The sequence below is a fragment of the Anabrus simplex genome, chromosome 2 (assembly GCF_040414725.1).
Source record: "Anabrus simplex isolate iqAnaSimp1 chromosome 2, ASM4041472v1, whole genome shotgun sequence".
NCBI classification, from domain to species: Eukaryota; Metazoa; Arthropoda; class Insecta; order Orthoptera; family Tettigoniidae; genus Anabrus; species Anabrus simplex.
In genome coordinates, this window is record NC_090266.1 from 1,145,107,202 (window position 1) to 1,145,119,635 (window position 12,434).

At 41.2% G+C, this 12,434-nt stretch overlaps 1 long non-coding RNA gene across 1 annotated transcript; it reads right to left on the bottom strand.

The window, feature by feature from the left end:
* Positions 1–2,676: 2,676 nt before the first annotated feature.
* LOC137498424 (uncharacterized) lies at positions 2,677–3,893 on the bottom strand. Its single transcript, XR_011017798.1, has 3 exons — positions 3,564–3,893; positions 3,085–3,243; positions 2,677–2,797 (listed from the first exon to the last, which is right to left on the bottom strand). It is a non-coding gene; the product is annotated as an uncharacterized lncRNA (long non-coding RNA).
* Positions 3,894–12,434: the final 8,541 nt, after the last annotated feature.

Consider the following 12,434-nt stretch of genomic DNA (forward strand, 5'->3'; position numbering starts at 1 on the left):
ATGTGTCAAGTTTCATTACAATCCTGTAAATAATTTTGAAAGAAAAAAAATGCACATATGCTCTGAATATTGTGAAAATGATAAAAGTATTGGAGTTCCTTACACTGTTTCTCTCCCTCATGATCCTCTGCAAATCTCTTGTTGCCTCTCCTCTTCTTTGTTATTGTGCCATGTTCAGAAGAGTATCATATTGCTTTCATGACAAAGATGTTGCTGAATTTCTGTAGGCCTACTGTGTTTTGTGCAAAGAATCCAGGTCCAAATCCAAACTTTGCAAGAATGACAATCCTGTCCTAATTTATATAATTGAAGACTACAGCAGCTTCAAAAGCAGCTAATTTTACCAAATGGCTGTGAAGAAAGGTTGTCTATGGACATCTCTTCCAAAGTAAATTCTCTTTGGGGTTCTGTGTATTCACATATGTGTACATTTCTTGAGGAGTTCAGGTGAGGCTAGTGCTCTACACTAGCTTAATAACTATAGGAAAAGCTTCTGGAATATTGTTCTAATAAGTTGGCAGTGTAATAGACTGATACTTGTCACAACTACATGTAAATTACACACAAGGTCTTGTTTATTACCCTCATCACTAAGCATAAAGTACTCTCCCCCCAAACTTCGCACTGGCAAGCTGCTCTAATTGCTCACTTGACAATAATAAACCAATTAATATAAATCCTGCACTTCCATCCAAGTTACTGGTAAACTCCTTGGTACAGAGTAACAACTTTTTCCTCAAAGGTCTGGTAGGACTCTCTTTCTTACCTCAATGTTGATTTTGCCTTTCTGTGTATTGTTCATATGTAACTTCTTTACTGATATGAACACTACCAGGCCTATCTATCCATCCTGAAATACTTTCCTTATGAATCAGTTCAAGGAAAATGAAAACTTTGCCTTCAATTTAACCCAAAATGAGAACCAAACACTGCAAAAAATAATAGGTGCTAATAACAAGCACCTTGCCTTCTATTTTTAGAAGTGAAGAGTGTGCCTTTCTAACAACTAAATACTATTGCCATCTACAGTAAAATGTTATTTAGGCCTGTTGCTCAGGTGGTAAATGATTTAATTTTGCTATATCTTACATTGCCTGTCAAAACTGTTTGTAAATACCAATTATATAAATTAATGTTTGACAGAGTAGGGTGTACCGGGTCTTTTAAGATCTTGGATTGACTTACAGGGTAATTAATCTACTCAACCTTTTGTTACAAGCATGTAACTGTCATATGGATATACTTTTTATAAATATGTACATGTTCTGCCATCATATCCCCTTAATATCACATCCCACAAAATACAGTTTTTTTATGTTGTAGATTAAAATCTACAAAACTTTGGTAGAAACACTTGTCAAAATAGTTACAAATCTTTGTTTTTCATTGTTTATATGGATCTACAGCACAAGAAATAAAATAATCGGTCTACCTTGATGCCCCCTGTAGGCCTATATGTTATTAATAAATTATAAGTACGGTAACAGACATGAAAGTAGCGATTGCTGGTGCAGACAGGTACCAATGGCAGGAGAGTACTTGGAATGAGGAGATAAAGGCTACCTAAGTTACAAAGGTATAAGGTGGCAGGGAGGGATTCTGTCAGGTATAACTCTAGTAAGAATTTTGTCCTATGCAAACGACTTGCTCTATTGAAACTGTGCAATCTAATATCTTGCAACTTCAAAAAGGATGCAATGAATATGACATGAAAATTAGTCGTTTCAATTCTAAAGTGATGGCAGTAGGAAAGAGTAGTAGAACTGAATGTCAGGTTGAGAATACAAAATTGGAACAGGTAGATAATTTCAAATAGGTATTTAGGATGTGTATTCTTCCAGGATGGCAGTATAGTAGGCAACATTGAATATAGATGCAGTAAACCCAATGCAATGAGCTTGCAGTTGTGTTCAACAGTATTCTGTAAGAAGACAGTTAGCTCCTGGACAAAACTACTCATGTCTTTACACTGGTCTGGTTTCAGACCACCTGTGCTGTACATACCTAATGCAATGAGTTTGCAGTTGTGATCAACAGTATAGGTACCAAAAGAAGGAAGTCAGCTCTTGGACAGAACTATCAATACGCCGGTCTGGTTTCAGACCACCTGTGCTGTACAACTGCTTACTACATACACACAGAAGGGACCTACTACATGTATTTCAAAATACTCCTTTCCTTGTAAACCATACATGTTCTACCACATAAAATATACAAATTAAGATGTTGTAATAATGCTAATAATTTTAAAAAATTGGAGTTAAGGTTCTTTCCCATCAGGTGTTAATACACATAACTCACTGAGGATTCAAATAAATATTGATGGATAAGTATAACAAAAACTGATTTAATTAAAAAAGTAGAACATTTCTCAAGAACATAAATTTTATTTGATTCTTTCTTGATCTAACACTGTATACAACACTTCCTGAATTTTAACTCTGAAAACCCTTCGACCTAGTACACTCATTCTTTCCATGTCATCACAAAGACACTAAAAATAACACTGATTACATTTTCTTTTCAGTTTTCAGTATCTTTTCTAAATATTCACTTAACACATCACTGTCACTGTCACTTTCACATTTCTGTTTCTTTTATTTTTAACTGCTGGCAGAGCTGTTTGTGGAAGCAGAAGCCACTGGACTGGAAGTTAAAGTCCCTTCAGTAATTTCTGATCTGTAGGAGTAAGACCCCTCCAACACAAATTATTTCTGCTTCCTCCTCCTCTATTTCAGCTTGGTGAAAAGGCTCTCACACATCAGGTGCCACTTCCATAGATGTGTTTGTTACAGAACTGAAAAAAATGAACAACATATTAATGCAATTCTTCTAAATTGGAGCTATATTTTAGTCTGGACACAAGCCTTCTGCTTAAGAAATTGTTACTTTCAATAATTATTTTAGTAAGATGATTGTTAGGTTGGATTATATTATATTACTTTCAGTTATATCTGATAAATTAATGAACAGATGGGTGGAACTTATGGCCTACAGACTGAATCTTCCCCTCACTCTTTCACAACTATAACACTGGTCTGTAGTGTAGGCCTACTTTTAAAAATAAATATTACAGAATTGTACCTTTTTCCAGCAATGAAGAGTTCCAGAAAGTTGAGAGCGTTGAAGTAGACCCATTTTATGTTTTCTGTACAGCAGAACCTGGGAGGAGAGGGAGGATGTTATCTCTCCAAGTTCGATATCCAGCCTTCAGAATTTGCCTTGTTTTGGCACAACTTTTTCCTGAAACAATGAATCAGAATATTGTGACAAAGAAAATATACATGTTAGACCTACTTATGGCATAGGCCTACACTTATTTGTCATTAAAGCGAACAATGGTAGGCCTATTCATTTCATTAGGTACCGGTACGAGATGGAGGTTAGGAAAGCACTGCTTATGTTTTCCAAACATTTCTTCAATTAAGTTACAAGAATGATAATTACTAGTTCTCCTAGCATAACTTTTTTTACCAATCTATTCCGTATAATATATTTTATCAATAAATAATCTAAGATAACACTATTCATAAGATAATCGTAAAAATATAATAATTACTTACCAGTTTTTGTCCCAGTTCTCGACGCTATAGAATGCCATACAAAATTCACGGTCTCCCTATTACTATATCCAGGGAGTCTAGGATTATACACCACTTTGTTTTCATACACTAAGCAAATTAATGTTTCGATTTCATCAACAGATGACTATGTTGCGTCCGCCATCATCGAACGACTGCGACTGAAAAACGGACACGTTTGTTTTCACAAACCAGTCGATCTTCATCGCTCGTAGTTGATCGCTGACGATCGATGCTGTGTGACTGGTGCCACTGCCCTCTGTAGGTTTGTTTTCTTAGTCGGTTGATCGCAGTCGTTCGATCGAGCCTGTGTGACTGCCCCCTAAGGGTATTCAGAAAGTCATTACCTTACTAGTAGTCAACAACTACACAGCTTTTAATATTCTTGGCATGGATCTCTTCAATTTATTCGGCTTCCAAATTCATGACAACGTCAATGGAGTCTCTACCTTGCAACCTACCTCTGATGTTACGGATCTCCTGGAGCAATTTCCTGAAGACTTCGACTCTACACTAGGCACCGCCAAGGACTACACTGCTCACATACAGCTGAAATCAGGAGCCAAGCCTCGCTTTTTCAAAGCCCGTCCTGTTCCACTTGCACTTCAAGACCAAGTTAATGAAGAGTTAAACAGATGGATAGAAGCCGGTATAGTGGTCCCTGTTACTTCCAGTCAATGGGCTACTCCTCTGGTCGTCGTTAAGAAACCCAATGGCAAGGTACGCCTTTGTGGTGATTTTCGCTCTACGGTCAACTCACAGATTGAAACCGACGTCTTTCCAATTCCCCGTCCGGAAGAATTATTTCGCCGTTTAGCAGGTGGTCAATATTTATCTAAAGTGGATCTAAAGGAAGCCTATCTACAGCTACATTTAAACGACGAATCCAAGCAATTTCTCACGCTGAATACTCCTCTTGGACTGCTCCAGCTCCAGCGTCTCCCTTTCGGCGTCTCTTCATCAGCTGCTATTTTCCAGCACTATTTAGCGCAGCTCACCGCCTCCATTCCTGGTTGTGCGCATTACCTTGATGACATTCTGGTGACTGGCAAAGATCATCAAGAACATTTCCATAATCTGCGCTTACTTCTCACTAAATTGAAAAAAATGATCTCCGCGCGAACTTAGATAAATGCACTTTCTTTCAACCGCAAGTACACTACTTAGGTCATATCCTCGATAAGAACGGCATTCGACCTAGTGAACGGAATGTCTCTGCGATCGTCAACATGCCTGCACCACAGAACATCAAGCAGCTCCAATCTTTCATAGGCAAAGCGAACTATTATAACAAGTTCATTCCACGCTTCGCTTCAGTTGCAGCTCCGTTGAACGCCTTACGCAAGAAAGGTGTTAAATTTCAGTGGTCTCCGCAATGCCAACATGCCTGGCAAGCTATCAGCAAAGCCCTTGTTCAAGCTGTCAAACTCACTCACTTTCAGCCCGGCAAGCTCCTCACGCTCGCCACGGACGCCTCAGATTATGGAATCGGCGCCGTTCTCTCTCAGAAGGATCGTCATGGACAAGAACGTCCTATAGCTTTCGCTTCAAAGACACTCAACGAGCATCAACGTCGTTACTCTCAGATTGAAAAAGAAGCTTTAGCTATCATCTTTGGCATTCGCCGTTTCAACGAATATCTCTATGGCAACCATTTCCTGATCATTAGTGATCACAAGCCTCTTGTACACTTATTCCATCCTGGTAATAAGATCCCTGAGCATTCGCTCCGTAAACTTCAAAGATGGTCCATATTCCTTTCTGATTATTCCTATCAGATCACCTATCGTGCCACATCCCAGCATTGTAATGCTGATGCCCTCTCTCGCTTACCAGTGGGTCCTGACACCACCTTCGGTTCCCAGGAATCAGAATGTCTCCAGTTGGACATCGAACTCGAAGACACTGTATCCAGCTTTCCCATTGACGCTACCTGCATCGCTAAAGCAACGGATAAGGACAATACGCTTGCTACAGTACGTACTTACATACGCAACGGTTGGCCTCTTCAGAACAAACTCCCTTCCAGCCTAGCGCCTTATCATCGTCTTCAGCATCGTCTCACGACTCGTGCCGGAGTTATACTCTCAGAGACAGGCTCCCTCTTCCGAGTGGTTATCCCACTGAGTCTACGACAACGAGTTCTCGACTTGTTACATCAAAGTCATTGGGGTATATCCCGCACTAAACAGCTTGTACGTCAACACTGCTATTGGCCCGGTATTGACACCGCCATTGTGAACAATGTCAAATTCATCAGAACGCCCCGTCCTCTGACCTCGCTTCATGGCCTCCTTCTACTTCTCCATGGGAACGAGTACACATCGACTTCGCTGGACTTTTCTCAACTCCATGTAGCTCATCGTGATAGATTCTCTATGTAACTTTCCCTACTTAGTTGACATGCATTCTACTACTACTACAGAAGCTACCATTCGTGCACTTCAGAAGATATTTGCAACTGAAGGCTTACCTCAACTGCTAATTTTCGACAATGGACCGCAATTTACTGCTACTGCTTTCCAGAACTTCTGTACATATAATGGTATTCGGCACATCCTAGCACCGCCTTTTCACCCTCAATCTAATGGTGAAGCTGAACGTTTTGTGCAGACTTTTCAGAAAAGTATGAAGAAAGCCGTATCTTCAGGTTTAAGTAAAGAGCAAGCCTTGTTACAGCTCCTAGAAATTATAGAACTCTGCCCGTCGCTGACAATGTAACACTCGCTCAAAAGCTCCATGGACGCCCTCACAGAACTTTACTTTCTCTGTTGCAGCCTCTTCCTGCCCAGCCGAAGCACTCTCCAACGAAGTTTAATGTCAACGACAAGGTCTACATTCGCACCTTCAAGTCCAATCCGCTCTGGCTACCTGGTGTCATCTGCCGCACCTTAGGCCATCGTCTCTACGAGATTCAGACTGCTGAGAAACGCATCTGCCGCCACCAGGACCAGATACACCTCCGATATCGTCCATATTCTACTATTGATTGTATTGTTAAACCTGCCAAGTCTATTGCTGAACGAGCTCTAGATCACTTAATTCATATGGGTTCCTTTCAGGAAGATTCTTCTCCACTTCGCCCAGTCCCGGCTCCAGACAACACAACAGAGACGGCCGACTCTCCTGCCCAGGATCGCTGCCGCCGCCAACGCTGCTGCCGCTTCGCGCCGTACCGGCGCAATTAGGAGGGGAGGGTGTCGTGTGTCTGCGCGCTCCTCGCTCTGCGCCGCCTGCTCCGCGCACGCAACAGCCTGGATTGTTCTCGACTCTACGAGACGTCTGCACTGCGCTTGCCTTTCAGACCAGCTTCTCAGAGGTTCCGAGGGACCAATGAGTGATTTTAGCCCGTCGACCAATGTTTCAGGCCTTGAGTGCTATTTCATAATTCGGATAGTAGGGACATAACGGTTGTAGGTGAACTGGTATAGTTGTGTGGGGATCGAACTGACCAGGATATGGCCTGGGCCCCAGGTGGTGCCAGAGGTGCCCTTAGTAGGGCAGGGGTTAGTGGGGGGGGGGGGTCGTTGGCACTCTGTGGTTAGAGTCCAACGAAGAGGGGGAGGCAACATCAGGTGGATGGTCACCCATCCAATAAGTGACCATTCCCAATGTTGCTTCATAACTAATTTTGAAGTTTGGACATAATTATAGGAGGAAGTTAGGGGAGTCCGAGAGGGTGCAGGTGTAACAGGGGGTATGATGAGGAGTTGACTTCTTGGGCAGGGCGGTGTGTGAACGGGGGGGGATTAGCTAATAATTAGCTGGCGGCTTGGCATGGACTGGTTAAGGGACGAGAGTACCTGGATAAGGAGTAAGTTGAGGAGGGTGGAATTGTCAAGGCTTGGCAGGGCAGGGTTTAGGGGAGGAAGAGGAGCTGGGTTCGAGGTGGTGACCGTTACATCAGCCAGCTATATAAAGGCGCTGCCTTCCAGCCAAAGGCGAGGACTTGCCAGTGCCCGTCGAACACGGAGGCTATCCCTCTTAAAAAGGTGTCTCGAATAGGTGGACTGATTCTGAGTGTTTGAGGTTTCACCTCGAGTCCGATGACACATCAATTAGTATTCTACTAATTATGTATTTCATTGTCAGTTCCTGACAAGTTACAAAAACAACTAATATTCTGTTAGTGCAAGCTTTCGCTACTGTTTACACTTATGACGGTATAGAATAGATAGTTTTCAACTATCAAGAACTCTAGCTTTTCAATGAACTTTTGCATCAAGATAGATTCATGTATATATGTATATAAAGTGTACGTTTTTTTGAACTTCAGTCTTCAAGCAACGTTAACTGTTTATAATTTTGAAACTGCTTCGAGGAAAGTTTTATTTGAATGTATGTATATATGTTGTTAAGACTCTCTGAAGCAATAAAATATAGTTGTGTTCCTGTATACCTGTTCTTGTATACAACATTTCCAAAGTTGAAGGAACCCCTCCGAGGCCACCGATTTCCTCACGTGGCATCTGTACTCTGCCCAGTAGGGTGCTCTGTCACTGTCATCAACAGAGAACGACTTGTCAACGGTCCCCAACGGCTTCCTGCCATTTGGAAAAAGGTAATAGACTGTGCGGGTGACTACATTGAAGGAATGTAATGCTAGTTCATTAAATATTGAGTTCTATCAAAGCATATTGCTTTATTTACAGCCCTCGTAGTAGCATGAAAACCTTTTGAATCTGTTATTAAAGGGAGAAAAGGGAGAATTTCAATTTTCACATGAGGAAAAAAGGTAAATAAGTTCCTAATTCTTCCCTATTTTGTTTATTAGGTTTTTTTTTGCTAGGGGCTTTACGTCGCACCGACACAGATAGGTCTTATGGCGACGAGTTTATTAGTTTATAGGTATGATAGTTGAGTGACATCATCACTGGCTTCTCGCGAAGGTAACCACAGTTCAAATCTGGATGTTGAAGTTTTGAAATGAAATGTAATATCCCTGTGATTGGAATGCTTCATAAAACTAGAGTTTCCTTGACTATTATCGTGATAGTCAATAGTTGCATAAAACTATAAGCCTGATTACTTTTCCTAATTTATTAGACATTTCAGTACTTTATGTATTAATTTGCAAGTTTAGAATTTATAATATCTTATTTATTAATTTGCAAGTTTAGAATTTATAATATCTTATTTATGACAAATTTAATTGACTTGACCTTAGTATAGCTGGCTTTGGTGTTTTATAGGTATCAGAAGCACACTACATTTGCAGAAACCGAGCTCGATAGCTGCAGTCGCTTAAGTGCGGCCAGTATCCAGTATTCGGGAGATAGTAGGTTCGAACTTCACTGTCGGCAGCCCTGAAGATGGTTTTCCATGGTTTCCCATTTTCACACCAGGCAAATGCTGGGGCTGTACCTTAATTAAGGCCACGGCCGCTTCCTTCCCAGTCCTAGCACTTTCCTGTCCCATCGTCGCCATAAGACATATCTGTGTCGGTGCGACGCAAAAAAAAAAAAAAGCAGCATTTGCGTAAGTGACTAAACGCCTGTAGGTGCTCGCTTAACTATAGCTGCTATGGCGTCAGTATGATGCAGGTTCACACTTTGCCTTTATCTTCTAGGAAGATTTTCCACTATGTTTCAGCAAATGTCTGCAGGTATTTTCTTCCATTTTGCCTGCAACATGGTGAACAGTTCCAAAACCGTTTTGAGGATGTGTAGTCTGGTTGTCAGTAGGTTCTGTAACTTATCGCAGAGATGCTCAGTTGGGTTTAGATCAGGGCTTTGGGCTGGCCATTCCATTTCTTTCACTCCCATTTTGACAAACCACTCCATTACGGCCTTCGCTTTATGAATGGGTACATTCAACTAAGGACAGGTTGAAGGAAGAATCCCACCTTCCAATACTTATTTGCTTTTTATTGCTGCTCTATGTAATCATAAAACACATTCCAGCTTAAAATCTAGTTAAATGATTAAAAAAGTACATGTTTCATTCCTGATTTGGAAAATCTTCAGCTAATAAACACGTGTAAAGATACAAAAATTGGCACATATGAAATAAAAATACTTATGATGATGATGATAATAATAATGATGAGATAAAATGTTCGTTCATGTTAAGCTAAAACACTCGACAAGGCAATGTTCGAGTTTGTGATAAAATCTGTATGTAAGGGACCATAGGAAATTATCTTCTTTCTTCAAAATACTGGAGAAGTTGCTAGAGTATTGTAGTATGTACTTTAAATATCTTGTAGATGAGAATAGACTTAACATTTAAAGTACGATGACCAGGGGGAAACTCCTTAAGAATATCCGAGGTTGAAGTTAAATCTTGATATAAAGTGTTAAGGCGTAAAAGGGAGTCTGTAACAAAAGGAAAGAAAAATTATTTTAGAAAAAGAGAGAAAATCTTGTGAATATACGATGGTGAAGTGTCGGAAGAACAATAAAAACGCTTACCTCCCAGCCAGTCCCGCTATGTTTACTTAATATAAGTTGTAACAGGTGCATTATCATGTTGAAAAAAGAAAAGGCCAGTTCCAGGGATGTTTTGCATAGAAATGCTCAATATTGCTCCATAGATTTTGGCATTCATGGTTTGAGGAACTAAAACCAGTGGACCAAGACCAAACCATGAAGAAGAGGCACACACCATAATGCCTTCTTCACCAGATTTCAAAGAGGGAAGAATGAACTCCGGTAAGTAGTATTCACCTTGGATTTTCCAGATCCGTACACATCCATTGGACTATCACAACATGTAGCATTATTTGTCACTTCACAAAATATTCCAGAGTCCGCAAGTAATGTGTTTTGCACTACTGTAATCGGCGGCGAGTGTTCAGTTCGGTCATCCTTGGTTCAAGAGTTGCAGCTTGCTCATGGAATCTAACAGACAAATGGTAAGGGTACTGGAATCACTCCAGGGACCAATTGAAAATCTCATCAAACTCTTGTTGTACATTCATTTCAGTGCTGTAGCTAGTAAATGTTTATACAGAACACTCACAACAGGCTTGGGATCCATCTACTTTCATTTCAGAGCTTGTCGGGTTAATAATGACAATGCAATGCAGTTCAAAATAGGTCAACAGCAAAGCCTTGCTGAAACACTCCCTGTGATCTCAGAAGTTAAGCAACATTATGTGTGGTACGCACTTGGATGAGTAATCCATATGCAGTAAACTACAAGAGAAGGGGAAAGTAACTGGCCTTCCTGCTGCAAGTAAAATCTGACTGAGATTACCTGATCAGTGGCTCCCTAGCCTAGCTGATGCCACTTACTATACGCAGGTTACGATAAGTCTGTAGCTTTGACTTAGCTCAATTACGTTTTGAATAAGTAAAATAAGTTGATTTCTCAGCTTACATTGGTAACTAAAACAAGTAACATTTTATGAATTTTTGCTGTCATACTCAACACATGCAAATTATTTAAGATTAATTCCTTCATGTTATGAATGAAAGAAAGTTTAAATCTATTATGTAGTAATAATTTAAAGATGTACTTCTAATCAACACAGAAATGAAACATGCTTCCTATTGTCTCTGTTGGGGATATCGCTAATAAATAAAACACTGAATCACTTTACTTCGTCATGGCTGCCATCTTTATTCTTACTTACTACAAACCAGTACAAAACAAAAGCATAAATACAAGCGATATGGCAGTTCCCAGTAGCTCCGCTAGATAGCAGGAGCTTATACTTGAAATACTAAACTATGTACAGGGAGATTGCATATCCAAATCACATAACGCCGTTAGAGTGTGTACGAGTCCTTTTCTATGTATCTCCAACATCCTCCCCACCCTGGTCTATCTCGAGTGGGATGACCAGCTGGACAGGTCGTGTCACATTGTTTCCGTCCGAGGTGCGAAGAATAACCATTCTAGTTCTCCCGTCACGTCCTTCGGGTAATTCTTCGACCCGTGCTTTATTCCACATGTGTCTTGGGCGTGTATCCTCTTGTAGTAAAACTACGTCACCGACCCTGATTCTTGACCCGTGGTCTCTGGGCTGGCGAACTTCGTGAAAATTCCGTAATAGTAGCAAATACTCTTTACTCCAACGCTTCCAGAAGTCGTCAGTCATTCGCTGGAGTAGTCTGAAGGTGCTAACAAGGTCTCTCCTAGGTGGTTCTGGTCCAGTAGGTATCGTGGTGAGTCGATCGCCAACGAGGAAGTGGGCTGGAGTCAATACACCACCATTGTCATCATGTTGTGTCTTGTGTCTTGTGTTTAATACGGCTTCTATGCTGGTCAAAACAGTAGCCCTTCATCATCAATAGTGGAACGTCCAAGTATTTTCCGTAGACATCGCTTGGTGAGGCCAATTAGTCTTTCCCACCATCCTCCCAACCAAGCGGCACGTGGGACAATGAACTTCCATGTGATACCTTGTTGGGCCATATAGTGGTGTGTCCGTGCCGCTGTCAGTTCTCTCCACAAGTCTGTTAACTCTGCGTTCACTGAATGGAATGTCTGAGCGTTGTCGCTGTAGATCGTGTGTGGTATACCGCGTCGGCCTATAAACCTCTGCAGGGCCTGTAGGAATTTGTCTGTCGACATGTCACCGCACAGTTCCAAGTGTAAGGCACGCGTTGTTGCACAGGTGAATAATGCAATGTAGGCTTTCTTCATGAGGTTGCCAGAAGTAACGTACAGTGGTCCTGCGAAGTCTAGTCCCGTTACTTCGAATGGTCTGGAAGGACGTAGACGATCCAGGGGAAGTGGTGCTTCTAATTCCGTCGGTCTCCTCCGGTGAACAACTTTACACGGAAGGCAAGTGTGTAAGACCTTCTTGATTGTTTGGCGTGCTCGCAAGATCCAGAATTCTGTGCGTAGTTCAGTTAGGATAGCTGAAACTCCTAGATGGTGAAGTCTTATATGAGTTTGTTT